A 27,612-nucleotide genomic window follows, 5' to 3' on the forward strand; every position below is an offset into this window, starting at 1 on the left:
AGTTGGAGAGACGTGACGCTGGCTGGGGTTTGGGGTTTCCGTGCGGCGAGCTGTCTGTCGTTCGCACCGCGGCGGGGTTGAAGTGTGCGATTGTGTGGAATGCGCTCGCCCGTGCGTGCACACCTGAGAGCGTTCCTCCCGTCTGCACCTCTGTGTTTGCATACCTGTGCTTATGTTCAGGCGCCCCCTGAATCTAGACACCTGAGTAGACGCACCTAGCTCTGCACGCCTGGGAGCGCGGCCCCGCAGTCTGCACACCTGTGCCTGCACACCTGGGAGCGTCCCGAGGCGCGTCAGCCGGCGTTGCTGCTGGGCGAGCCATTTTAGCAGCCCGCGGCGTGCTGGCATCCGGCAGAAGCTGCCTCCCTCCGCGGGCGCGTAGCAGAGCACCACTTAGCGCTTAGTGGGAAGCAAGATCGCGTCTGGGGCTGCCTTCCTGGGAGAGGGCGCTGCTGCGGAAGGATTTTGAAAGTACCCTTTATGAGTTTACATAAAGAGGGGGCTCCATCAAAGACTCGGATCTTCCCATTTCTGTTATTCCGGGAGTGGATTCCCAGTTCAAGCCGGTTGCAGACCACCCGCCCTGAGAACTGTGGGATCCCACAAGAGAAGACCCTGAGTTCCGAGGTCGGGGTGTGGTCCCCACCCGGTCTCCCCGGCACCCAGGGCCCACCCCCACCATCCACGCGCACCCTGTTCACTAGCAAGGAGCGCCGTGATTGTTAACTGCATCCAATAAGGACTTCACGGCGAGGTACAGTGCTGGACTCTTGGGACTAGGAAATTAACCCCGCCGCCTGTGCGACGCTTTGATGAAGTAGGAAGGAGGAAGGTTAGGTAGTGAGAACTGCCAGTAGGACTCGATCCTTAGCTTTGGAAGTTGTAAACTAACTTTGCCTAACTTAAAGGAAAACATTCCTTTGATAAGATTCTTTGCATTAGGTTATAATTTTTGCAGCAAATTCTAAGGTGCTTTTCTTTGCTACCTCTGTATTTTATCACTGTGGGTGAGTTTGAATCATAAATCTGAATGCAACACTTAGCCAGCTTGGCGCCCCTCCTCCAAACAAATGAGAATGTTTAGTGATGGGAATTTTTTTAAATAGTTGGCGGAGGAATGAAAATAAAAGCCTGGTATTAGCTGAATCACCATTTACATCGAGAGACTTTTGCAGAGAACTTTTTTAAACTGTGTTTTAAAAAAGTTGAAGCTGATGCTTATTAATAAGATATTTTACTCCTAAATTGTCATTCGGTGTTGTGCCAGAAGATAAAATAGTGTTCCGATTTAGGAGTGATTTATAGTAGGGAAGCATACCTGATCTGTCCCTTCTAGGGAGCCACAGGCGAGTTCGAAACCCTGCATCATAACATCAGGGCTAGCTGATGCCAAAGGTCTGCTTTCAACTGTTCCTTCTTCCTTTCCCATGGTAGGTGTAATTCTAGAATTTTAAGATTCAGTGTGTGCTTTCTTTGTTTCTATCTGTAAAAAAGAACAGCATTTATGAAAGAATAATAGGATATTTTATGAAGCATTTTTTTTCCCTTTCTTGTGGGTTCTGTTCTATACATTGTGTTGTACAGGTGGCTGCCCTGGCCTCTGCCCCACCAGATGTCAGCACTTGCTCCCCAACGGTGACAGTCACAGTGTCTCCAGATATTGCCAGGTGTCCACAAATCACTCCTAGTAGAGAATCACTGTCCTAAAAATGTATTTTGCATAACTTCTAAGGGTAAATTTCTCAGAAGGAGATAATAAGGAAGAGAAGATTAAATTTTAAACTACTTACATTTCATTCTTATGAGGCAAGAAAGAGAATTGCACAAAATTTTCTGAGTAAAATTGTTTAAGGGATGCAAACAAGCTGTTGGGTGGGTAAATTAGCTGAGGGCCAATTCCTTTATTTTATTGTATTCCATACTCTGAAAGTAGCTTGAGGAGAATGTGTAGGTATAGGTAAAATGCAGTGAAATGAGCTTGTCATTAATATTTGATAACTAACACAGCGAGATAACTAAGAACTATTTATAGTGAAATAAAAAGTTTATAGTGGTCCCTGTTCCTTTTCTCAATTGATACCTGGTAAAATGCCCCCTGTAGAAGCCTGCCTGTGACTTGAGTTTGGGGCACCACTGCTCTCTGGTCATCATGCCCTTCCTTTTGATCAGGAAGTTCAGTATCTTCTGAACTGTTTCAGGTGTGTCTCCCTCAGTAGATGACAACCTGAGAGGAAAACACATCATTTATGTTCCCAGAAGCATCCGTTGGAGGAAGCAGGACTAGCACAGGAAACAGTGCTGTGCAGGGGTCCGCTGAGTCTCCTTCAGCTGGGAGCACACCCCGGAGGGCTGCGGGAGGCCTCGGGCAGGAGCTCTGTAAAGAGGACCTGAAGTCCACAGTGGCAGGGTGGGAAGGACAACACAGGTGCACAGAGCGGGGTCTTGATTAAGGTAGCAGAGTGAGGTGGCTGACATTTTGCAGTTGGACCCACTGGCTGGAGGGCAGGCCTCTCTGGGGTAACACCCCATCCTAGGATCCCTTACCGTGGTTTCCTGCATCTTAAACACAAATCCTCTCAGCTTCTGCAGTCAGCCCACTCTGCCAGGTGTAATTCTTCCTAGATCCCTCCTGTTTCCATGACTCTGTTCTGCCAGTGCTGTTTATCTCATAGCTTCTTTTGAAACAGAGAAAGGGACCCAGGGTATCTGTCTCTTCCTTCCTGCCTTGCTGCTTTCTTCCATCATTTTAAAAGCTCCAGGATTTCATGAAACTGTTGCATGTTAACTAAAGAATGTTCTGCTTTTCCTGACTTACGTATGAAAGGTATTTCTTTTTTCTTTTGGAGTGGGGGGCTTCCTTCCTCTAAAGTGAACTTTCAATCCTTATGGGCTCTAGATCTCCCTCTACTATGAATTCACCCGTCCGTATGGACAACAAGACTTTTCATGGTGGAGTATTTTTTCCTTTGAGGATATTATACGTTCATATGCACGTCTGCATTCATGTTGAGAAAATGTATAGTGTGATGGGTGGAAGGGGGTACTCATCTATCTACACTCTATGTCTCAGATACCTTATTTTAAGGTAAAATGGGAGGATGATAGTGTACTTCACAGGGTTATTATAAGAATTAAAATAATGCTGGTTAAACACAACACAATACCAGACACGTGGGTAAATGCAAACTTCTAGTTTGGGGCAGGGTTGGCTGGTGGCTTGTTTTCTGTAGTATCGTATGTAGCTGAGTGTTAATAGGAGATTTTAGGTAAAGGTGTAAATCTGACAGGTGATGTTGAAATGAGATAGGATTATATAAATTATATCCTTCCAGTCAAGAGCAGAGGTGAAGTTTCTAAGTTGTGCAACGAGCTCTATCTCTTACAAATAATGGCCTTTAAAAACTAGTTTGTTCAAGAGGAGGGTAGACACCTGAGAGGGCAGGCTGGCTCATTATTAATGGCAAGCTAAGTACCAGCAGGTGTTCAGTTACTATCTGATGTTGACCTACAGGATTTTAAGCTTTGTTGCCTGCATTTTTTGGAGTAGATTTTTTTTTTCCAGTCCTGAGTTCTAGTTTTTTAATTTATTTTCATGAAGTGTGGTTTTGTCTTACCCGATTATATTATTAGCAGGGCTAATGACTGTAGAACTTTGAGGGACAGTTACTTGAAACGGAAACGTAGGCATTTGTGGCTGGGAGGGAAAAGAAATGGTTTGCTTTTCCCTTTCTGTGATTTGGGCAGTAGTGTGTATTCAGTTTTTAAGAGCTGTGGGAAGCAAGGAGAAAGCGTCTTATAACTGATGAAGTTATATTAACTTGATTTCCGTTCCAGTCAATAGATGTTTGATTTATGAAATTGACATCTTCCTAAAAAATGTGAGAGATGAGAATGCCTTTGTGTCAAGTTGCCCCTTCCTTGTTTCTGTAGAACATTTCCTGGTTGTCCTGGGATTCTGATGCTCTGTACCTGTGTTTTAGATATCCTTTAACATCATTCTGCTTCACAAAGCTGTCGGCTCCTGGCTCTTTTTTTGCTTTCAGAGACTTTGCGTTCATAATAGCAAGTTTGATGCAGGGACTTACTTTTTGTTATTTTCCTTGAACATGGCTGCCTACTTTGCAGAAACCAGTGGCTCCGATCCTGGGGAACCTCAGTTCGCCTGGACCCAGGAAGAGAGTCGATGCTTGAAACTCGTGTCCTTAATTCTGAAAAACACAGAGGACCATATATCTTTACTTTTGATGTGGGGTGACATATTTAGGGCTAAAATCCTAAGTGCCTTTGCTTTTTTCAAGGAGGTTTGATAATACTCTGAACTGATACTACTAGAGAGCTGTGGTTGCACATATGTCTTTGATATATGTAAAGTAGGAATGTTATTATTATTTCACATACATAGTTTGGTAAATAAAACTTTAGAAAATAATGAAATCTGTGGGAGTTTGAAAATGTAAAGGGATCCTTAGGGGTAAATGTGGCTCAGGTGTCTTAGGTAAACAGGTGACACGGCCACAAGTCTGCTTGAGGAATGTGAGCCTGGGCAGGGCCTCTTTTATGTTTCTGCATTTTTTTTCTTGGTAACTTTTTGGTATTTTTGAGAAGAGGTTTCAAGACTGCTTGTGAGCTACTTCGTTTTGAAACAGTTAAAACCTAACAACAAAAAGCAACACTTGAGATTGTTAACTTTTGATTTTCGTTCATCTCGAAGGTGGATGAAAACTCCAAAGAAAGGGCGAATAGATCACACGGGCCAGCTTGGCCATATCAGGGAGTAAATAATGCTCATTTCTACTGAACGCAGGTGTCTGTTAACCCCAAAGTCCTCCAGAACCATAGAAGACAAGCAATGGGTACCTTTTCTTTTCTTTTTTAAAGATTTTATTTATTTGAGAAAGAGAGAGAACATGTGCACGTGCACGAGCTGGGGGAGGCACAGAGGGAGAGGTACAAGCAGACTCCCCGCTGAGTGCAGAGCCTGACACAACATGGGGGGCTCCATGCCATGCCCCTGGGATCTTGACCTGAGTGGAAATCAAGAGTTGGAGGCTTAACCCACTGAGCCACCCAGGCGCCCTGTAATGGGTACCTTTTAATATAATGGAGTTTGAACAACCTAGGTCCCACTACACATTCTAAGTGTTGGATGGGGATTAAGAAAACTGGGTTTCATCTTTGACCTGTTTTGAGGTGAATCAGGTAAAATCTCTAGATCATTTTCTTCATTCTTAAATGGGGACTATTCTGTCCTCTATCAAGTTTGTGAATATTAGAACAATATGAGTGTAAGCACTTGGAAAAGAATATAAATATTTTGATTAAGTTTTCTTACAAATTAAGTGTTAAAATTTTGTGTGGAAGGTTCAATATTTATTTGGAACACACACCAAATTATAATGTTTAAAGCAAAAATGGTTCAAAATACAAATATTTGCTTGAAATACAATTTTTGAGGAATATATGCTGTGCATGATGGATAGATCTCTTTTCTGGTGCTTTTTAAAAATTCGACTTTACTTTTTTTCTTAATGATTTTATTTATTTGAGAGAGAGACAGCATGAGCATGGGGAGGGGCAGAGGGAGAAGCAGACTTCCTGCTGAGCAGGGAGCCCAACACAGGGCTCGATGCCAGGACCCTGGGATCATGACCTGAGCTGAAGGCAGATGCTTCACCAGCTTAGCCACCCAGGCACCCTAAAAATACAACTTTATTGCTTTTGGGGAAAAGTACACATGATGACTCTAAGGAATTGGGTAGTATGGAAAAGAGCAAGGGAAAAGTCAAAACTTGCAGAGTTCCACTGCCCGAGGTGACTGCTGTGAATGTCTCGATGAACACCCTCCCGATAGCCTTACACACAACCACCCTGGCCCAGGGATTTGTTGTACGTAAATGATAAAGTACTCTGCATGCTGTTTGGTAATCTGTCCCGTCCCCCTAGACGTGGAGGGCACCATTCTGTTTCAGTAAACTGTATTCTTCCTGGCTGCTTTCTTGTTAGGTAGATGTGTCATAATCTATGTAACCAATCCTCTCTTTTTCTTTGCACATTTCATTTGTCAGTTGGCCACCTGTGATCGTCTCCTTAGGTAAGTCTTTATAAGCAGGATTGCTGGGTGAGAGGTTACATGCTTTTCACGCATATTCCCGGAGTGCCTATGGTGATCGTACTAATGGCCACAACCCAGGCTTACACTCCAGTGAGACTTTGCTCAGTGCTTTGCTTTGTTTTCTTTAGTAACTGAGAGACCTAGTTGATTACCCTCCTCCTCTCCTGAATTATTTGGGTGTGTATTTTTCTCAGCAGGGGCAACATATGGAAACATTTTTTTTCTCCTTTAGCATATAAATTTTCTTAAAAATGCAGCTGTAGCAAGTAACACCTTGTTTATCCTAAAATTACCAGCACTAGTCCTGTTTAGAGCACTCAGGAAAGTGGCCTGAGGTAGCAACAGAATAATGAGGATGGAAATAGCAGTGCCTCATGGCCTTTCTCTGTGTCTTGATAAAGTGTGCTGCTTTTCCCTGTTATCCTTCAACCTGGTTTTCTTGGGAACACCTATTTACAAGTACCTATTTATTAACTGGCTGCTTGTGTCTTAGACTGGAGAGTGAATTGAAGATGTGGGACTCAGTTCACTCTGGGTGAGTAGAATTTGGTCTGAGCGGCCTGTTGGTAAGTGATCTCTCGTCAGTGGGAGCTGACATCTGTGGATGACAGAGAGAAGTCACATTCTTGCGTGCAGGGTTGTGTCTCTGGTCAGGCCCACGAGGTCCCCGTGTCCAGAGGGATGGCCCTGAGCCAGTGCTGCTGCTGGGAGGAGCAGGGTGCTGGGTGGAGGTGGGAGGAGGGCGGCATCCACGGCTCCAGGCCCAGTAAAGGGCCTTCTGTCCTGGCTTTCTAGGGGTGGCAACCTGCTGCTTCTCGGCAGTGAGGGCCTAGAATGGGCTGTTTTCTACCTGTTTCTTGCAGTGCCTGCTGTTGCTTATCATGGGTAGGCTGAGTTTCGCACAGCTGTGTCGAAAATTGCCCGGGACACAAAATATACCCAGCCTGCTTTCCCATCTTTCTATCTTCAGAAAGTGTCAACTAAATGTCATGTGTACTCCCTCCCTTGGTAGAGATCCCCAGTGGACTAATGGTAAAAGTGATAGCAGGGGACACTCACTGAAAGTTGACTGGCATTAAGTGTGTGTTAGATGGTGTGCTGAGTGCTTTTTGTGCACAAGGCCCTCCTTCACATTTGTACTTTTAATCCCCAAAATGATCCTCCTAGGTTGGTGGTGGTCTTCTCCTTATTAAAGGTAAGAGAACTGTGGCTGGGGAAGTCAGGGACTTGCTCCAGTCGCATGGCCAGTGAGGACAAAGCCAGGATTTAACTCCAGGTGGCAGGACTCCCCAGCCAATGTTCTTCAGCTAACCCCATGACCAGGGCATGAGACCTGGGATAACTGGGAGAGCTTTAGAAGACAAGAGCCATCCATTTGGTACATAGTTGCTGTTATTTGCTTTGAGGTTTCCAACCCATGTCTGGAGATCCCTGCAGGAACCAGGGAGAAAGCAAAGGGAAGTTGGGAATGGAAATATTTGAACAAAAAGAAAATTCTTGTAAGGTCAAAGGGCAAAAATGTGCCTTTCTATCTGTTGTTACTTTACTGTGTTGCTTTCTAGAAGGTGAAGGAGATCACCAGCCATTCCAGTTTCTCACAGGAGGCTTTTTAAGTAGAGTGTCTTGGTGGCGTCTTCAAGGACTCTGTTCCTAACACAGATGGATGGTCTTAATCAGTGTCCTGTTGTTTAAGAAGAGTTAAATGCGGGGTGCCTGGGTGGCTCAGTCGTTGAGCGTCTGCCTTCGGCTCAGGGCATGATCCTGTCGTTCTGGGATCGAGCCCCACATCAGGCTCCTCTGCTGGGAGCCTGCTCCTTCCTCTCCCACTCCCTCTGCTTGTGTTCCCTCTCTCGCTGGCTGTCTCTCTCTCTGTCAAATAAATAAATAAAATCTTTAAAAAAAAAAAAAGAGTTAAATGCTGATTTGGGTAGGTTTCTTAAGTAAGTGCCCTGGGAGTGCTTGTTCTGAATGGAAATCTGATGAGGTTACTACTCTGATAAAATCCCTCCTTGGGTTCAGCTAATCCCTGCCTGCCCCTTCCCAACCCCTCGCTGATTGTGGGTCCTCATCCCCGGAGCTGTGCGTGACACCCTGCCTTGTCTGCCCTCATCACCATTCCACTTAACGTTGCAGCCTTGGGAGCCCCCCCCCCCCCCGGAAGGTCTCCCCCCTCTCTTGCTGCTTCCCTTCTGTCTTCTGACTGCTCTATGATTGTATGTGCCACGCGGTTGCGGTACTGGCCAGACTCTGTCCAGTGTTCCTCAGAGCATGACCTCACTCAGTCTCCAGGATTTCACTGGTTCCACCAAATTGGTAGTTGCTGTGAGTTTTCAGTTTGAGGAATGTGTATTGTTATTCTGTTAGAGAATGTAACTTCTTGAAGAAAATCAAAAAACTTTATTTTGTGGAAACAGATTGCCATTTCTCTGCTTAATTCTTTTCAGTGGCTTTCTGTTGCATTTATAATAAAATCCCATCTCTGTGTCCTGGTTTAATAAGTGCATGATCCGGCCCCCACTGCAGGTAGTAATACTATCCCCCTGCCCTCCACCCCTTGCTCAGGCCCTCTCTGTTTCTCAGACAAGTCAGGCGTGTTCCTGCCATAACCTTTGTACTAGTTCCCCCTCTGCGTGATGCGTATTCCCTTGATCACTCCCCTCTTGAGCTCCCAGCTCGGTATCTCTTCCCAGGACGGGGAAGCTTCTGTCCCATCGTCCTGCTTTGCTTCTTCATTAATACTTCATTCGATACCAGCTGTTTTTCTTGTTTGCCTGCTTGCAGCCTTCCCCACCAGACAGCGGGGACCCTGTCCAACCTACTCACTGCTACCTATCCTGGCACATAGTAAGTGCTCAGTAAGTATTCAGGGTGGAGGAGGGGAGAGTCTGATGGAGGGGCACAGACACATGCTCTATACCGTCCTATTTCCTTTTTTTCCCCTCTTTCCACACAAATGCTACCTACTAGTTTTATTATGACATGATCCTTTCTTGGCTCATAGATGTTTGCCTGGAATTCTGTCCCAAAGACTTAACATTTAGAAACTGGAGAGACTTTATTAGGACAGTTCAGATTATGACATAGCCTCAGAGTGTGGACTGTAAGAATGACACTGAGCCAGGCTCCTAGGAAGTCAGGAGAAGAAATGGAGAGTCAAAGGCTGGGGTCTCCAGTACAGTCTGCCAAAAGCCAGTGATCCCGCTTCCTTCTGCTCACCCAGAGTCCCTTCTGAAGAACAGCTACTGTTCTTCCTTCTGCACAAACTAGCCGCCTCCTCACCCCTCACCCCACTGGGTGGTTCTCGCCCACGTTCAAGCATGCCCTTACTGCTGCTGTCCTAAAACACACTCACACGCAGCTCCTCTTTACTCTACTTCCCCCTCCTGGCGCTCCTTGTTTTCTGCTCCCTTATGGAGAAAAATCCTCTGAGAAGGTTGTTAAGCCTCCTACCGTCAGTTTGTCTTCACTGTTCTCTTAAGCAGTTTACCCAAACCGTTCTTGCTCAGGTCTGCAGTGATGCTGCTGGTCCGTTTGCAACTCTCTGCTTGGTTTTCCTGCACCCCATGATCAGATGTTCCCCTCTCTTGGAGACCGTTTTTGCATGCGGCTTCCAGTGCCCTTCTCTCCTGGTTTTTCTCCCACCTCCCTACTCCTGCTCTCTCTCCCTTCTGACCTTAAGGGGGGAGTGCCCTCCAGCCCCGTGCTTTGTACTTTCTGTGGGCCATCTCATTCAATGTCGTGACTTTGAATATGCTGGCAGCTTCTAAATTTTTATATCCGGGGCAAAAAGACCTCTTCCCTAGCCTTGGGATTGTTGTATCCACAGTCTGCTTCACATCTCCACTTAGATGTCTGCTAGGCCCCCTACACCTAACATATTAGAAACTGAGCTGACTTTCCTTTATAAAACTGGCTCCATTGTCACACTTACCTACTTCAGTTGATGACAGTTCTGTCCATTGTCTCAAGTCAAGAACCTTGAGGCCGTATCTGACCCTCCTCTTACCTCACACCCCACATGAATCCAGTAGGACATTCTGTGGGCTCCACTTTTATAATAGAGTCAGATTCTGACTAATTTTTCCCACCTCTCCTACTGTCTCCCTGGTCTGATCAACATTGCTCCTTGCCTGGTGTCCCTTGCCTGGGACAGCAGACTCCCACTAGAGTAGAGTGGCCTTTTAAAAGGTAAGTCAGAACATATCGCTTTCCCATATATACCTTTTCATGACTAATTATACCACCTGATTTCAGATTTAGACGATCACTATAGCAATCAAGAAAATTGTGGTCCTGGCAGAGAAACATACACACAGACAGTGGCACAGAGTAGAGAACATGGAGGTAGACCCGTGCAAATACTTCCAACTGGTTTTTGACAAAGATGGGGAAACAATTTAATTGAGGAAGGGTAGCCTTTTCAACAAATAGTTCAGGAACAATTGGACATCAGTAGTCGAAAAGTAAATCCCTGACCTAAACCTCACACTTGATTAAAAAAAAAATTAACCTAAATATAGGTCATAGATCTAAATACAAAATGTAAAATATTTTGAAGCGACTTAGGCAGAATTCTTAGACATGACAGTGCAAGTGTGGTCCATATAAAAACAAATGGATAAATTGGACTTCATAATAATGAAAAACATTTGTTTTTTAAAAGACCTCTTAAAGGAATGAAATGACAAGCCACTGACTGGTAGAAATTTTTTTCTAATCTCATATCTGACAAAGGACTTATATCCAGAATATATAAAGAATTCTCTAAATTCAACAATAAGGAAACTATCCCAATAGAAAATGGGCAAAAGACTTGAATACACATTTCTTCCAAAAAGATACATGGATAGCAAATAATCACATGGAAAGATGTCCAGCATTATTAGCCACTGGGGAAATACAAGTTAAAACCACAGTGAGATAAACTACAAACATCTTAGAATGGCTGTGATAGGGGTGCTAGGTGGCTCAGTTGGTTAAGTGTCCAACTTGATTTAGGCTCTGGTCATGATGTCGGGGTCATGGGATCAGCCGTGTTGGCTCACGTGGAGCTCCACATTCAGTGTGGAATCTGTTTGAGAGTCTTTACGTCTCCCTCTGTCCTTCTCCTCCCCCCCGCCTGTGCATGTGCTCTCTCTCTCTCTTCTCTTTGACATAAATAAATAAATCTTTAAAAAAAATAGTGGGGGGGGGCTGTGATTAAAAAAAATACCGATAACCCAAATGCTGGCGAGGATGTGGAAATACTGACTCCGGCATGCATTACCGGTGAGAATACAGAATGGTACTGACACTCTGGAAATCAACCTGCTTTTAAAGAGTTAAGTATACACTTACCATATGAGCCAGAAATCCTAATCCTAGCCATTTGTCCTAGAGAGATGAAAACCGTGTCCATGTGAAAGCTGTGCACAAGTCCCAGCAACCGGAACAATGCTGGTGCACAGAGAGGACTCCATATTTATTGATTGGATAATTAAGAGTTTATAATTGTGAAATATTAGAGAATTGATACAAAATGGCTGTAGGCTAGTAGCTTTATGTGTCATATGCCCAAATTGGGAACAACTCAAGTGTTCTTCAGTGCATCAGTGGTTAGGCTGGTACATGCGTAGAGTAGAGTATGACTCAGCACTAAAAAGGGAACAAGGCAACCTGAACGAGTCTCAAGTGCGCTATGCCAGGTAAAACTGATAATCTTAGAAGATTGCATATAGTGCGATTCCGTTTATGGGACGTTGTCAAAATGGCAAGATGACTGAGGAATAGATGAGCGGTTATGGGGGTGACTAAATGGGCAGTGGGGGAGCCCTTTGCCATGATAGAGCTGTAGTACGTGACATACATGTGGGAAAGTGTTGCAGGCCGGGACACACCAGACAGACACATGCGTGTCCCTGAGAAAGTCAGTCTCCTGAACTGGGTTATGCCAAGGTAACGCTCTGTACTTCTGTAGGATGTCTTCCGTTTCCGTTGGGGAAGTCTGGGCGGTGGGTTCCTGGCACCTGTCTGTACTATTTTTACAACTTTTGTAACTACTTCAATATAGTTAAAACAGACAATAACTTCAGTGGCTCACTCTCTCTTTCATGGCTAAAGCCAGAGTCTGTTTGATGGCTGCAGGGTCCCATGTCGCTTGGCGCCAAGTTCCATCTCTGATATTTCGTTCTGCTGTCGTCTTCCTGTCATGTCCTGCTTCAGACATACTGATGCCCTTGTTCTTCTGTGAACATGCCAGGACCTCTCCCACCTTAAGTACTTTGCAATGGAATTTATTCCCCCAAATACTTGCATAGCTCACCTGTTCATCTTCTCAGTAAGGCTTGTCCAGACCCCTGCCCCCCACTTTAAAGGGAAGTCCCCCCAACCCCCTGCACCCTAACACCATTACCCTGCTCTATTTTTTCTTTTTTCTGTAGAATGCTACCTTCTAACATGCTGTATAATTATTCTATAACTTAGTGCTTGTTCGTCTCCCTCTGTGAATGCAGGAGCATACGTTTTTGCAGCATATGCGGGAGGATGTATTTCCTGCTTTATTCCCTGATGTTTTCCAGCAACCAGACCAATGCCGGCGCACAGAAAGGACTCAACACGTGTTTACTCGATGAATAGTTAAAACTTTTTAAGTGTAAAGTATTAGAAAATTGATGCAGAATGGCTGTTGGGCTAGCTTGAATAATTTCCCAGCAGCTTATTTTATTTCTGTCTTGCCCCCAGATACAGGTTTGAGCCAAATTTGTTGGTCTCAACACTAGATATAAAAGGGAAAATAGGGCTACGATTTGAGGAAGAAAGTGAGAAAAGACGGACTGGTGCCACCATCAAGCCTCCTTTCCTTCCCCATCATTGTCAATGCAGGCTGCCATGTCATCTCGTCATTTCGCCATTCTAACCCAAGGTGGATCACAGACTGGAGACTAACAGTGCGTCATAGGTCACCGCCCGTCTGCCGCGGGGCCCTCAAGCTTGGTGGCTTTGCTTATTCTCCTGAGGAACATCAGGTTCAGATGCGTCACGAGGCAAATGGTGTGCTCTTCTAACTCCTCTCTTGGCCTCCGTGTCCCCTGCTCTTTTCCCTAGAAGCAGGCCTGTCCCTGACCCTGCGCTCTACCCCAAGGTCCTTACCTCCGAGTCGGGACTTACGTTCCTTTGGGAGATCAGAGGAATGGTTCAGTCAGTAGTTACCACACCTGCTTTATTGTATCTACAAGAGAAGGTGAGTTTTGGTAGAATTAAAAGTATTGGCCAGGGCATACTGATTAAATGCAAAATTACCTTTGACTTACAGCATATTTTAAGCCAAACATTTACTATCTCAACCCTAAAAATAACCAAGAAGAATTTTGCTTCTGTCTTTTCAAGGAGGGAAAATCTCAACAGCATTCTGTCATCACCAGCTCACAGCTGCATCACGTATCTGTTCTTATCCCCATGACCTTCAAGAACGCTCTCAATGTTTGTCGTCCTTGCAATGCGTAGTTTCTGTTAACTCTCGTCATTGGGTTCTTTGGCTTCACACAATTAGGCCTAGTAATGTGATTTAATCCACAGAAATCTCTTGAAGATAAAGGGCAGGGTAGATAGAACTGGGGCGTCTTTTGGGTTTGGTGCTAGACTTGGCCTTCAGCAGGTCACGAGGGCCGGTACTGTTTAGTTTCTGGACAAGGTTCTCGTGGTGATAGCAGATGGGGGTGTTGCAGAAAGGGAGCAAAATCGATGTTACTATAATACCTATTACAGGCCAGGCATGCTGCTCCTTGTGTTTTCTCTCCTCGGGAGGCATTTATGATGTGGAAATGGAAGCTCAGAAGGATCCAGCACCTTCCTGGGTCACCTCACTAAGATGTGGCAGAGCTGGACCTTGGTTTTGGTTTTTTTTTTTTCCTATTTTTATTTTATTTATTTTTTAATTTTTTTATTATGTCAGTCACCATCTAGTACATCCCTAGTTTTCGATGTAAAGTTCCATGATTCATTACTTGCGTATAACACCCAGCGCATCATGTAATACGTGCCCTCCTTACTACCCATCACGGGCCTATCCCAGTCCCCCACCCCCCTCCCCTCTGAAGCCCTCAGTTTGTTTCCCAGAGTCCATAGTCTCTCATGGTTCATTCCCCCTTCTGTTTACCCCCCTTTCTTCTTCCCTTTCTTCTCCTACCGATCTTCCTACTTCTTACGTTCCATAAATGAGTGAAACCATATGAATATTGTCCTTCTCTGCTTGACTTATTTCGCTTAGAGCTGGACCTTGTTGAGCTTACAAAGTACTGCCTGTGCACAGATGCTGGGACAGCTAGGGTACAGACCACAACTTCTAGAATACCAACCATGGCATGGGGACCTGAGGAGTGTAAGCAGGTAGATGTTAGAGTCCAGTGAGGTGGTCAGGGAGGGGTCACGAAGGTTAGGGGGCTTGCAGTGACTAAGGAGGGGTCTAATTTCGCAGTTTGATCAGTGATAATGGAAAGGGTTACGTATAAAGCCGGTGGGAGGTGATACGTGCTTAATTCTTCTTTCTTATTGCCTCTCCCAGCAATGCATCTTTATACCTGTGAAATCAGGTTATTTATAGTGCCTGACAGTCCTCCAGGATGCCCTTGTGTTTCTGCCTCTTGTGTTTCCTTTGCATAGACCACCGTCCTTCCCTTGTTCACCTGGGGGACAGCTGCTGAACCCTTCATGCCTCAGTTCAAGCATCTCCCCTTAGTGCCGTTCCTGGCCCCTGGTTGGCCTCCCTCTCCTGGGAGTTGATCCCGCCACTTGCTGTGCTATAGCTCCTGTAGCCGGTGCTCGCTGTGCTTAGCTATTTTATGTCTCCCTGTCTGGTTGCTCACTGGACTGTAGCTCCCTGAGGATGGGGCCAGTACTTAGCCATCTTGGAAACAACAGAGCTTGGCGTGGCACTTAGCAGAGGTGTGAGTGAGTGGACGGCTCTCAAGCCAGCGGCAAAAATGCATAGATAGTCCTCGTTGTAAGTTTCCTCCCATGATCTTCAAGGGAAACAAGGAGAAGTAATTCAGATGCTGCTGGTGAGCCTCTGGTCCCTGAGCTTTGAGGGTACAGTGAGAGCGCGCATGCAAAGCCGTAGGCAGTGCAGAAAAACGTGTCTGGAAATTATAGAAAACATATGGTTGGGCTGTCTCGTTTCTTTTTTTCTAAATCTTGTATAAATTGTTTATGTTCCACACTCCTTTGAATTGTTTTAATTTTTGGCTTAACTATTGCAGATAATCTCTTTAAATAATTTTTTTTTGCTTAGTCATTGTTTATGGACAGTATGTTTACTTGACCTTTTTTTGGCAGTGTTAAGTGTTTGATTTGAAAGATCCTATTTAAAACTTTAGAACTGGTGGACTTTGGGTCCACATAACATTACATTTAAGTGGAAAGGGGTTTTTTTGTTGTCCTTTGTTCTGCTTGTTTAAACGGAGGAAATGACTTTGACCTGACACGTTGCAATACTGTAGTGTAGTTTCGCATACCCTTCTGGGTTTTTTATACGGATAACCTCGTAGCCGGATAAAACCCTGCAATAGAAGTGTGTGTGTGTGTGTGTGTGTGTGTGTGTGTTTCCTTAGACTCTTTCTTAGTTGGCAAGACCCAAGAAGTCAAGGCAGATGACAAAATCTCTTGGGACCTAGAAAAAGTGAGAGAGATTTTCCCCTAAATCTCCAAACAAATTTACGGAGGAACTTTATTTTTAGGGCATCTTATCCAAAGTTACTCTGACCAGAAACATAAACATGGTCATTTAATTTGCCTGTTCAAAGAGGGGAGGCTGAACTACAAGTCGGACACCAGGATTCTGGTCCTGCCTCCTCCGTGAACTGTCAGTGTGATGTTGGGCTTAATTTCTCTGGGTTCCAGTTTCTCCATCTGTGAACTTGAGGATGTTGAGTCGCTGAAGATTCTTTCAGACTCTGACATTCTGTCAGCTCAGTTTGATGCTTTTGATGCCAGGCTCACGAATGAGGTGGAGGACAGCAGGACTTCAGGAAGCTGAGAGTGGTTTATGACTAAGGCTGGAGCCTGTGATGGGTTGAGGGGAAATGGGAGCCTGGAAAGGCTCAAGTCTGAGGGCCCAAGATAAGATGACCTGTCCCAGCACAATCAGTGAGGCGGGAGAAGGGGGCAGATTCCTTCTTCCTCTGTTTTCTGTTCTACCCAAGCCCTCCGTGGATTGGCGGGAAGGCAGTCTGCTCTACTGAGTCCGCTGATACGAATGCTCATGTCATCCAGAAACACCCGAAATAGTGTTTACTCTGGGCCTCCCTGGGCCCAGTCAGGCTGACACATAAAATGAGCCATTGCACAGTCTTAGCATTTTGCTTTGCTCAGACTTCCCTCTGCACTAACCGCAAGCGCTCACGCGCATCTCAGTCAGCAAGCCTTCCCTGGTGCTCATACCCTTCTTGCGCCTGTGCATCTTTATCTGCTCTTTACCCCGATTCTAACTCTCCCGAAGAGGCCTAGGTAATCTTTTCATAGCCCCTGCCTTTCTAGACTTCTCTGTTCAGTCAACAATTAATATTGTTAATCCTTTCGTATTACTCTAGTTGTTTAATGTACGTGAAGACCATTGTCCTAATACGGTTTTAAGTTTCTTGACACTAGGAATAATGTTTATTCACATCTTTTAAGTGTTTTAGGACTGTAGTGCCTGGCGCATGGTATTGATAAAATGATGGGTGTAGTGATTAGAGTTAACCTCAGAAGAACTCCAAATAACTGTGCTTAAAGAAGTTTCTTTGTCTGTCATAAAGAAACAAGCCCGGTAGTCCAAGCCTGGTGTGCTGGCTGTGTTCCATCAGGAACTCAGGGCACTATACTTCTAGTTTACTTCTGCGCCATCCCTAGGGTCTGGTCCTCATCCTCCTGTTCAGAGGCACCATCCCCATTCCAGAAAGCAGCATGAAGAGAAAGGGCAAAAGGGGCACACCATTCTAAAGGAAAGACTTCTAGAAGGTTCTTCCGACCCTTCACTTCCATTCTGTTAGCCAGAATTTAATCATATGGCTGAAAGGGAGGCTGGGAAAATCTCTATTCCACATAGCTGTTTCCTAGCTAAAAATTTAAATGTTGTTGGGGGGAGGAGAGCGCAATGAGCAGTGAGCAGCCTTTGCCGTCACTGACCTGCTTGTGCCACTGAGGGCACCCCCTGTGCTCTGCAGATGTTGAGGCTTTCTTTGTTGAGATATTCAGGAGGCATTTGATTGGCATGCGGAAATTCACCACTGTCGATTTTTGAGTGGGAGACATGAAACGATCAATATCCGAGGATGAACATTCTAGCAGCAGACGAGTAAGGATGGGAGAGGAGTTGGGGAGAAGAGGGACAGTTTGGTGGCTGGAGCCAAGAACTCCATGAGACGCCCTCTCAGGTCCTATTTACAAGAACGCAAGGCTTTCCGTCAGGGGAACAATACCTAACGTTTGACTTTGAAGTTTTACAATTTGTTTTTCCAGAGTCACTAAAATAGAAGAATTCTAGGACTGAAGGTCAAAAACTAAGCAAAACTGTTATTCTATATCAAGCCTAAGACTGTCTCATTTATGAAGTTGTTTATGTTAAAGGGGAATACAACTAGCACAAATAATTGCAAAAATATAATTTGTACCCATCTTTATTTTCTGGGTGGAGAACCCAAGGAACTGTAGCAGTCACGGAAGCAAACAGGAGGGAAGCAGAGCGGCCCTGGAGATAATTTTCACTCAGTAATTAGCTTCTGAAGTAATAGTAGTTGCAGGCTGCATTTGAATCTAGAGTGACTTCGATTTTACATTTTCTTTCTCATTAAGATTATTCCCTTCTTAGGGGAGGTGGGTGGGAGCAAGGGTTAAATAGGTGATAGGACTAAGGAGGGCACTTGTGATAGGCCTCCCTGTTGTGTGGACCTGTTGAATCACTGTATTGTACTCCTGAAATTAATATTACACTGTATGCTAACCAACTAGAATTTAAATAAAAACTAAAAAAAAAAAATTTCACAAATCACATTATGGCATAGTAAGGATATAACAGATCTCTGTAGCTTAATTGTATTTATCAACAAAAAGATGACTAATAATAATCTACTCATTTGAAAAATATTAAGCTATTTCTAAAAATGTTGCTATCACATGTGATAACAGTGGAAATTCAAATTTTAAAAAAGTACTCTTGAGGAAAAAAGTAAAAAGAAAAAATTCCTTTAAAATAAAAAAGATTATTGCCTTCCTAATAAGAATTTATTACTTATTGAAAACATCTGTATCAGGAGAGGCATCTAAGTTTATCTTTTTTATCTTGCCAGTTTTTATAGATCCACTTTTTCCTGTATTATTAGCATTATTTATGGTTATTCAGTGTACTACTAAATATGAAATAGAATTTTATTGCAGTTTAAAAAATCCTCTAATTATACATTTGTTCCTTTACTTAGCATTTCTCTTTGGCCTCATTCTAAAAAGGATTTGAGGCCCTACTTTCATTATGTTGCTGTTATTATTCTTGGCCTCTTAACACACAAAAATAATCTAAGACTTTGCCTTCACTGACTCTATTTATTCTGTACCTGGTCCCCTGATACATTTACACTGTTGGGCTGTGGTAAAGCGCCTTGTAGTTTACTCTGATACTCATTTTTTTTTCTGTGTATGGGAAATTGGACTTATTTTCATTTGGAAAAAGTTACATGTTGTATGTGGCATTGTGTGTTGTATGTGGTATCTCTTGCTAGTGGTTATTACTGAAGCAGAGAATATCCAGGGGTTAGGGGATGAGGTGTAAGAAGCAGCTCTCCTAGGACTGGTCTTCACCACTTGGACAGTGCTGCTGTGACATCAGCGGACCATGGGAGTCTTGCCATCAGGTTTGGGTCACATTCTTTTTTGTAATGACCTTGGGTGTAAACCATTGAGCTCCTTAGTGTTAAACAGACCACATGTCTTCTCAGTGAGATTATTTAGACTTTTGTTATGAATGAAGCTTATCATATGGTTTCTGAGTGGAGGCTGTGAGTGTGGGGTTAACCCTGATAACATTGGTATCCCTCCTGAACAAAGCAATCCCAAGAGTACTTGACTTCCACCTCGACTGAGTGTTTTTCAGATTAAAGCAAATTCTTACCAGTGGGATATATTTGGAAAGAGGAGTGGGTGGGACCATGACTAGACTGGCTTTGTAGGTGAAGAGTGACAAATTGGTCATTGGTTTTAAGTGTGTGGATTTTTCTTTTTTTTCTTTTTCCTTCCTTCTTCTTTCCTTCCTTCCTCCCTCCCTCCTCCTCCTCCTCCTCCTCCTCCTCCTCCTCCTCCTCCTCCTCTTACTTCTCCTCTTCTTCCTCCTCCTCTCTCCTCCCCCCCCAGCATGGGACTCAAATTCATGACCTCAAAATCAAGAGTCATATGCTGTAATGACTGAGCTGGCCAGGCGCCCCAAAGTGTGTGGATTTTTCACAGCACATAACTCATCAGTGTTTACCTGATAATACAAGCATGATTTAAGATGAAATGAAAATCTGAGTTTGTTTCTATTTCAGTATTGTCCAAAGGACTGTAAATACTGGTTAATTCATTATGGATATTTGATGCCCAGGAAAGAAATATTGATCAAGTTTGTGATATTTTCTTTCTTTTTGAGCCTTTATATTATTTAGAAAACAGGCAGTATACCTAATAGATCATTGAGTACCATACAGACTCAGTGAGTGCTGTTAATGAGGTAGGAGTGATCTCACCCTCCCTGTCAGGCATTCAGCATGCGGAGGGTTCCATTTTGGCCTGTCCTCCATCTGGAATGATCTGTTCTTTCCTTGGATTTTGATATTCATTTAATGCTTCTTATTTTCTGCCTTATTGGTATTCCTCTCATTTTTGTATGCATTTGTGAGTCCCTTGACTTTGATAAATCCTCAAATTCACAGTACAATTACAACTGTATTTCTCACGTTAAGTAGAGTGTAACTGAAAAGCCTAAGAGACCACTTCAGACCTTTAGTGATTATAAAAGGACTAAAGCCATAAAACTAATAATTTGTTAAATTAATATAAATGAACTGTTCTGTGTCATGCCAGTCTTTATTGCATTGTCCTTATAAGGACTTAAGCGGCCTTACCCTATAATGCGCTAGGGTTGGTAAAACAAGTCAGGCTTGATCCTACAACCTGCTGTAACCACAGAGAAGAGTCGTTTGGCCCTCGGCCATCATCAGCTTTTATCTTGGCCCCTCCTTCTTGGATGAGTTAGTTGACAAAAGCTTTTTTTTCCAAGGCAGTTTGGTTTGTGCTGAGCCCTTGTTCTAGCCATTGGCCCTTATCTGTGAGCCTCCTCATCTTGAGAGGCAGTGCACCTTGAGAGGCCCAAAGCTGTGGGGTTGCCTGTGTTGTGTAGTCTCACACACAAACACACATTAAATAATAAATATATCTTTCATTGCAAATGAAATGCTTTATCAGTTTTCACCTGGGTTGTCTATATGTCTTGAAAAAGGTTTGTGTTGTCTGTAGCTACGTATCCAGTGTGGTAGCTAATGAGTGTACATGGCTTATTTACATTTAAATAAATTAAATAAAATTTACATTCAGTTTCTCACCCCATTTCAGGTGTTCAGTAGCTGTTTGTGACTAGCAGCTACTATCTTGGACAGGTTAGATATAGAATATGTCCATCATTGCAGAAAGTTCTTTTGGACAGTACTGGTCTAGAACACTCACTAAAACAGCTTTGTGAGCCACTTGGTTTCCGTGTAGATAGTGTATTTGGTGGAACCATTTGTGTCACTATTCGAAGCCATTTCTGAATTCACATCTTACCCCAAACTCCATTTCTGATGTCTGGCAACAAAACGATTGCTTTATTATACTTCTTGATTTTCTCTTCACTTCCATCACCATTATTAGCAGGTGACTTTTTTCCAGAGCCATTTGTCACAAAGAAAGCTTTTATCACATCACAGAAGTTGCAGCAGTGAAAGTAAGTTGAGAATCATTGAATGGCACTGTGCTGTGGGTGTCGGGCAGTAGCTAAGTGTTTCATTTGCTCCTCTCAGAGTGATTCAAATCCATGCTTAGCAGTGTCGCATGTTACTACATGTTTAGGACCTACTGGGTCATTGATGATTAGAACTGTGAGGCTGTATCAGTGAAGGCCAAGGGTTTTCTCCTGTTATTTCTTTAACCTCAGCGTAAGTACATGATTCTTCAGGATTGAGCCATGCTGATTTTTTCATGAACTTTTGTGTGTCCCACACAATGTCTTACTCAGAGTAGACAGTAAATATTTTGTTTAAATAAATCAGACAGCAGTTCAACATAAAATTATATGGTTTCCGAATGGTAAGAACTATTATAGTTCAGGGAAAGGAGAGTGGTATGAGCTAGAATAGTTGAAATGAGAAAGTTGTCATCATCCGCATAACTGGTTAGATGTAATGGTTCCAAAATCAGTGTGCAATGACCTGTGCTTATCTCCTTTATTTACCCAACAGTAACTTATAAATATTTCTTCGTATGTGCCATGTGCCAGGCATTGAACTAGGTATTGGGGCAGTAGTGATTAGGAGGACAGACAAAAGTCTCTGTCCTCATGAATCTTATAAACAAATTGATATAAATATAGGTAGTAATGAGTGCTATGAAGGCAAACAAAATAGGAAGTGGGTAGAGAACATGGTGTGGGGTGGGCTCTTTATTTTATTTATTTTTTTTTTTAAGATTTTATTTATTTATTCGACAGAGAGAGAGACAGCCAGCGAGAGAGGGAACACAAGCAGGCGGAGTGGGAGAGGAAGAAGCAGGCTCATAGCGGAGGAGCCTGATGTGGGGCTCGATCCCATAACGCCGGGATCACGCCCTGAGCCGAAGGCAGACGCTTAACCGCTGTGCCACCCAGGCACCCCGGGGTGGGCTCTTCAGATGGGGAAATCCTTGAAGGGCTCTGAAAGGCCAACTTGAGTATGAATGAAGGGTAGATGGGATCACATAAAGGTTGGGAGAAGAATCTTCCAAGCAGATGCAGATGGGAGGGATCTGACATGGAGAACAAGTTTGGCAGGTTGAGGACCTGCCTTGAGACCGGCTAGAACTGAGCAAGGGTGCATTCACTCTGCCCTCCTAGAAAGCTGGAAAGACTTTGGATATTTGGAAGTGTGGGCAGAATCTGTGGGCATGTCTGTTTTCCTTTTCTACTTCCCTTTTACCTCTCCTCACTTCCACTATGACCAGCCACCCTGGACTAGGCTAACATTAGCCCTTCCCTGGAGTACCTTAATCATCTTCTAAAAGTCCTCATGGTATGATGATGTGAGGAAGCTAATTGTAGAAGGAGCAAGAGGAAGCAGACCAGTTAGGAGACCATTGTGCTTGTCTGTGCTTGGTGTTGGTCACTTGGTCTAGGGTGGCAGTTTTGGAAGTGGGGAGAGGTGGTTGGATCCTGAGTTATGTTTTGAAGGTAGCCACCTGGATTTGCTGGTGGGTTGGAGTGGGAAGGAGAGAGGAATAAAGTTTGACTTCTGGTTTTGGACCACAGCAACTGGGTACATGGTGGCACTGTTTTCCTGAGAATGGAAATTCTGGAAAGCAGTGCATTTTTTTTTTTTTAAGATTTATTTCTTTATTTTAGAGAAAGAGCATGAGCGGGAGGGACAGAGGGAGAGGAGAGAGAATCTCAAGCAGATTCCTCACTGAGTGCACAGCCCGACACGGGGCTGGATCTCCCGACTCTGAGATCCTGACCTGAGCTGAAATCAAGAGTTGGTCGCTCAACCAACCATGCCACCCAGGCGCCCTTGGAAGCAGTGCATTTTGAGGGAAAGTAAAACATTTGGTTTTGGTTATGTTATGTTGTGTTTGGGACATGCATTCGATGCTGAGTGAACAGTGAGGTAGCTTGCTGCAGGTGGGAGGACTCGAGCTCGGGGTAGTTGGCTATTACTCATTTGATTTTCTAGGTCGGAGACCAGGTAAAATCACTGGGAGCGCTAGGTTGAGGATGGGAGAAGACCAGGGATTGACCCCTGTGGTGCTCCCTTGTTGAGACTTGGAGATGAACGGATTAGAAAGTAGTGGCCAGTGAGGTTGAAGGGAAACTCAGGAGCCAGCAGCTGGGAGAAGCCAGCATTTCAAGAAGAGATCCACCGTACCAAGGTTGCTGAGGGCTTTTCTGCTGAGAAAAGTAGAAAGTCAGATATAATTTCAGGCCCTGGTAGCCAGCGTTACTGTCGATACCACAGAAATTCACGATGTCTTCCTGAAAGTATCCTTAGGAGTGGAGCGGGGCTGTGGCAGTTAATGTCTTCTGAATTATGGACTGTGCTAATCTTTTATCTTTTCAAATATATTTTCCTGTAAATAAGCCTTAACTATGGGTGTCAAGACTGAAAGCTATTTCCAGTTATCTTATTGGTATTCCCTGTTTGTACCTGGGGGTTCTTATATGGTGTCAGAGCGAGGTGTATTTGGGTAACTTGTGGAATGGAGATATTGCAGAGGCAGACAGAGGGAATTATTGGATCACCAAGTATGTGGACACAGTGAGTGTGCAGAGGCCCTGCTGGAACCAGTCTATCCGCCAAAGCTGGTCTGCTTCCGGGATTCCCATTCCCAGCGGTTGGCACCATCATGCATTCTGTTGGGCAAGCCCCAAACCTGCGTCCTCGTGTTGCATCTTGTCTCTCATCCACCATCTTCATCCCGTCAAGAAGTCTTTCCTCTCTTGCCTTTTGTCTTCATCTGTACCTCTTTATCTCCATGGGCTGCTACCAGCCTGCCTCAGGCTCTCTCTTGCCTAGAGTACTGTAATGGCCTTAGCGAATTGTCTTCCTGGGTCCTTTCCTGCCCTTATATCTGTTGTTCACTCTGAAGACCAGGTTATATTTTTAAAACTAAACCTGCTTTTGTCACCTTCCCTTCTTAGATCTTCCCAATGGCTTCTCATCGCTTGCAGGAAAAAGATCAAAATCCCTGAAGGGGCCTAGAGTTCTGTGTGGCCCGCCCTGCCCTCCGCAACTTGGCCTTTCTCCCTCCCCTGCCCCAGTCTCTCCCTGCCCCACGGGACAGTCACCCCCTCTGTCTCTGCCCCTGCTTGATCCTGACTCCTTCCTGCTTTGTATCTCAGCTCAGTGAAGCCGCTCCTGAGTCCTTCGTGTTGTAGCCTTTGTGGCACCGTGCTCTTTCGTTTCAGAACACTGGTTTTCACCAGCAGTTAGCTGTACAGTTACGGATTATTCTGTGGGATCCCTGTTAGTTTGTAAATCCCCCCAGGGCAGGAGCTGGGACCTTCTCTGCTCCAAATGTCTGGCACACCTTGGTGTCTGGCACATGGAGACACTTGGTATGTGTTTGTTGAGTGAATTGACTTTAGAACATAATAACACAAATGGAAAATGAAATCTTCCTGTGGCAAAATGGGAGGCTTTATGTTAGAAGGACAGCTCTAGTGGAAATGGCTAGTTTTCCCACAGCTGCATCCATTTCTGTCCTTCCTGAGTCTTCCTTACTATCACCCCTGACAGTCCCTCCCGGCTCTCCTTCTTTGGGCTCTACAGCTGCTGGCTGCCACCACATGGTGGGATGCGTGGGGGCCCTTGTGAGTGCTGCTTTCTGAGGACAGGATTCTGTTACAACTTCACCAGAGCTTGGGTCAGACTCTTTAGGAGAGTCTCACCTCTTTTGTTATTTCTGATCTTGTCTGCGTGTGACTAGGCAATTTGGTCTTTTCCTTAAATCTTTCAGGAAATCTCCAGATAATTTTCATCACCTGTTATTCTCCTGCTTTCCTCTTTGAAGCCTTGCCTTTTCTTTGAGTCCCTCTCAAATTCTAGAAGTTACCCAACAGATAGTAAGTTTTCTCAGAGCTTCTGGGCATAAACCATAGACATATACCATCTCTGGGAGTAACCAAGATGGCACCAACACCAGTGTCCCTGTCTCTTAAGAGTACTGACAGGTGAGGAAGGAGAGTTTCCTTCAGGCTGAAAATGAAATGTGTGCATATGAAGACTACAGCATGAATTTGCTCACAAGAGTGAAGACAGTGACAAGGTGAATCACCAAGTTACAAACCATCATGATTAGACTTGATTTACTTCACAAAGTGTGTATCTCTGTCTCTCCCCACATCATAAATATATTTCAAGGAAAATATCTGGTATTACAATAAGCTAGTCTCATATGTTTTGCTGTCTTATCAAGATTAGAGTTATTTTATTCTAGGAAAAAGAAAAAAACTTTAAGTTTTTTTGTTTGTTCTTTTGGGTTTTTTTGTTTGTTTGTTTTTATCATTTAAAAAAACCCCTAGAGTGGGGCAAAGGTATTTTAATGTCAGTTCATTTTATAATTTTTCTTAAATAGTGGTCAGTGGAACTTAAGATGTCTTTCTTTTTTTTTTTTCCCCTGAAAAAAATTACCTCACAGAGATGGTTTAGGCAAAGTATAAGTCATAGCTAGATACACACATATGTACACGTAGAGACATATTCTCCTGTTTTCCTTGCTTGGTCAGAAATTAAGTTGAGAAGTTGCCCTTTTGTTTCAGGTTAAGACTGTTGTGTTACTCTCTGTGAAGCAGAATGTTTACCTGATATATTTTAGCATTTTAAAAATCAAAATTCTCTATTTTTAAAACTTGTCCAGTTTTATGATGCTTTAGGAAATGCCAATCTATGTTTTTAACCTTATTTGAAAATTTCCTTTGAAGATAGGCTGTAACTGGAAACTAATGTTTTGCTCTGAGAGATTTGTCTATATTCACATAACCTTAATAAGAACCCAAAGTTAAGGAGCTCTTGAGTTCAGCCACCCACATGGAAGGAACACAGTCCATGAACTTACATAATTTCTGGTGCTGAGGGAGTGGTCATTTTATCTCACTTGTGTTTGGCTTCTGTACTCCTCAGTCCCAGTAAGTAGACTGTTCCGGAATCAACACATCATGGTTTCCATTGCAACAGCCTTGGAGGTGCATCAGGAAGCTTCAGATTGGCTCTCAGACTGAGCCAGTCAACCACCTGTACCCCTGGGGTGGCTTCTCATGTTTTTTAAAGTGGACTTCTGTTGTTCTGTGCCCCCAATAGAAGACATTTAAATAATTTTGGAAATTCCCGCAGTACGCAGCATAAGGGAACTGTTTAAAAAGTCATGTTGCGGAAAGATGCTTTATGACGTTGGAAAATATTTAGTGAAAATGCTAGATAATGTTTATCAGTCGTATGTTATGTGTCAGACACCTATATTAACACATTTAATCTTAAAAAATTATATGAGATAAATACCATTATTTTCCTAAGTTCACGTAGTAGTAGTGGCAATACTGTCTCTGTATCATGTATTATAATCTGCTTTTAAGCTAATAAAACCGTATGTATAAGGTAATGATCTCAGTTTTCCTTAAAAAATTATTCGCACATCTACATGTGTGTTTATCCAGCCCTATTCAGATGGCAAAACCATAGCTGATTTTGGTGATTTTTATTTTCTTCTTTGTGTTTTCCAGTTTTACTATAATGTAGATGGATAACTTTTACAATAATAGAGAAAAAAAGTAGATTTCTATAGCAGTAGATATATTTAAACAAAGTAGGAGGAGAAATGGATTTCAAAACAGAGTAATTGTCCACCATTCTCTGCTATGTGCCTTTATGTTTTCCATCACTGGGAGAAATTAAGAACAGAGTGCTGTCACTTAGGCAGAGGAGAATTGTTTTGTTTAGTCATTGGACACATGCTTTCAGGTAATTTGCTCAAGGGCAGGGTAAATTTGACCTAAGGAAATAGTGAGGCTCAATTTAAGAAGGTTTTCTCCCCCATTAAAGTATTTGGGGTGATATAATCAAGCACTTACTCTCTTTTTACTTGATTGAGAGCTCCTTTGCTTGCCTGAGGATCTCTGGATTTCATCTGTGTCTGTGCCTGGGCCCCCTTGTCAGCCTCTCCCTGCATTGTGACCATCTGTTGTTTTACTAATTGAAGCAGCTAAGATCACTAAAATACTTCCGTTGCACAAGGCCTTCCCCCGAACCCCCAGTGGAGGGGTGCTCTTTCTTCTTTGCCTCCCTTGTCCCCATCAATAATTTGTCCGTACAGCAGCAGCTTGGGCAAGTCACTGCCGCACCTGTTTGCTTTCCTTTTTCTTCCTACTGGAAAGGGTTCTGCTAGAAGCAGGGGATGTGCTTGCCTGTCTGACAGGCTCGACACTTCCTGTCCTGTGAGTTATCACACAGTTACCATCTAAGGTGTAGTAGCGTTAAGTCCACACCTAGAACAAAGAAGTCAAAGGTCAGGGTATAGGACTCAAGAAAAAATAGATTGGGTAAAGGTCAAGAAGGACAATCTTGAGAGCCTTATGGAAAAGCAAAGAGGACATTTCCAAAGGATTAAAAATTTGTGTCTAATGCTTTTATAGCCATAAGAGTGATCTGGGGAAATGAACATGTTGACTACTGGAGAAAGATTCTAATGAACTTTCAAGAAGGAAATTAAATACAGAAGATTATGCTGTTTTCATCCACATGTGGATG

At 43.6% G+C, this 27,612-nt stretch overlaps 1 protein-coding gene and 1 long non-coding RNA gene across 4 annotated transcripts in view; both read left to right on the forward strand.

Moving 5' to 3' along the window:
* The window catches only part of LOC113253526 (cytochrome b5), a 36,399-nt gene that overhangs the window by 281 nt on the left and 8,506 nt on the right, over positions 1-27,612 (forward strand). The window lies entirely within an intron of this gene.
* LOC130543964 (uncharacterized) lies at positions 4-26,671 on the forward strand. Its single transcript, XR_008959765.1, has 2 exons — positions 4-6,647; positions 25,033-26,671. It is a non-coding gene; the product is annotated as an uncharacterized LOC130543964 (long non-coding RNA).

The sequence above is a fragment of the Ursus arctos genome, unplaced genomic scaffold (genome assembly GCF_023065955.2).
Source record: "Ursus arctos isolate Adak ecotype North America unplaced genomic scaffold, UrsArc2.0 scaffold_17, whole genome shotgun sequence".
Lineage (NCBI taxonomy): Eukaryota > Metazoa > Chordata > Mammalia > Carnivora > Ursidae > Ursus > Ursus arctos.